Source organism: Alligator sinensis, unplaced genomic scaffold (assembly GCF_000455745.1).
Source record: "Alligator sinensis unplaced genomic scaffold, ASM45574v1 scaffold87_1, whole genome shotgun sequence".
NCBI classification, from domain to species: Eukaryota; Metazoa; Chordata; order Crocodylia; family Alligatoridae; genus Alligator; species Alligator sinensis.
This window is the reverse complement of record NW_005841929.1, coordinates 2,597,786-2,599,793: the sequence shown is the minus strand read 5'-3', so window position 1 is coordinate 2,599,793 and position 2,008 is coordinate 2,597,786.

The following is a 2,008-nucleotide window of genomic DNA, read 5'->3' as shown; positions in this document are numbered from 1 at the left end:
CGCCGCCGCCGCCGCCTTTGCCTCGCGCTTGCTCCCCGCCGGCGGCCCGGGCTCCCCCGCGCTGCGCCCCCTAGCGGGAGCCCGGCAGCACCCCCGGCAGAGCGCGGCCCGCACCGCCCGGCCAGGCACTGCGCGCGGCGTTTAGCTGGGGGGGAGGGGAATGAGCACCCACGCGTGTCCCCGTTTGGGCATGTGCGCTCCTGTTCTGGGCACATGTGTGCCCACGTTCCGAGCACATGCCCCCATTCTGAGCACGTGTCCCCATCGCAGTGCCAGGGCAATGTCCTGCGGCTTCATAAGGGCTGCCTTGGACTGGGCCGCACCATAGGCCCATGGTGCTGTCACTCGGGGGCTGAGAGCAGAGGGTGAAGTGGGGCTAAGTGCAGGGTTTCCCACCCTGCCTCTCTCTTTTGCAGCCTCCCTCATTGAAGGTGTAGGCCAGCAGTAGGCTTGTTTGCTTGGACTCGAGGTGGGCCTGGAGCCCACTGTCTGCAAGAGCTAGCTGTCCACAGGCTTTTCTGGGCCCGCATCCTGCAGCCTGAGCCACTCGGCAGCTCTCTGAATTCACAGGAGACAAGGGGTTTTACAGGGGACCAGCCCTGTTCTCAGGATGAAGTTAGGCTCTCAAATGCGAAGCTGCCTTTGGGTCTGTAGTAACTTCTTTGCAGTAACACCCCAGGGGCTCTTCCTGGCATGCAAGTTTTGATTGCATGTTTGAGGCCTTTCTCCCTCACCCACACGCTTTGGCCAAGGGACCCTGGTGCTAGACCCTAATCCAAGTTGCACCATTGAAGTCGCTTGGGTTCCTCGCAGATGCAAGGGGATTGCTGAGTGGATATGATGGCAGATAGTAGGATGACTTGAGTAGTCTTCATTTTTTTTTCTCACTGGAAATAGCATTTTTTTACTCTCACTTTAATGTTAAGATGATGAATAGCTTTTGTCAAATGAAATAAAGCCCTTCACTCCGATCCACCAAAATGAGATGGTATTTGATGTTAAGAGCAAGTGAAAATTGGATTGTAACGGAAGCCCTTAACACTACTAGCTCTTTCAAGCACACATATTATATACTCTCTAGACCGGGTTTGACAGCATGTGTTTATGAGACCTGTGCCCAGTAAAGGGAATACAACAACTTTCATGAATAAAGTCTGCAGAACTGAGACATATACATGTCAGGTCAAATATGAGAGATGCTAAGGCCATGAGATGCTGGGATACAAAGGAGGTATTGGGATGACTTTAGGATAGTTGCCTTACTCATAATTAGCAAAGCTACAAGCACATTAAATCAGCAATCCTGTGCGAGTCTGAGTCCTAATGAAACCTTTATACCATTCTATCTTGTATCCTGTATGGGCTACACTTCTTTAACCAAAAAGATCTAGCTTAGAAATGTTGTGACTTTTTTTTAATTACTATTTTTAATCACTCTACCTTGCAAGCTAGAATGGCAGAAAAATAATTAACGCCTTAAACATTACCCAGAATAGTATTCCTATGTATGTATGTATGTATATGTGAGGTTGTCATGGTTTTAATATCTGCTGTGTTTAACTAGCAAAGGCTATAACAGCTTCTGTATATCCCTGGAGGCCCTGAAGTCCCCTTCTCTCCTGACTTGCAGCAAGTATATTTAAGTCCTGGTTTCTCACTGGGCATCAGACCTTGAATCTCTCTCTGGTTCAAAATTGAATCTGATCTTCATACATTTAATCCTTGATCCATCATGTTTTAGTGGAGAAGGACAGAAAACATTTTTGTAGGAGGTTTTTACTTTTTAGTTTATCAATATTCCAGCTGTTTGGATCTAGCCGGAGCTCTAGAAAGTCAGAGTGCAGGTAGGACAGTCAAATGCACAGAAAAAATGCAGTTTATCCTCTTTGATCACATGTGACCCCATATTTTCAGAAATAAAGCAGCGTGTGGCATGCTTGCCATGATCTCATGTGGTGGAAATGCTTTGCTATATAGGAGGTGGCCATCTGAGAGACTGCGTTCCATC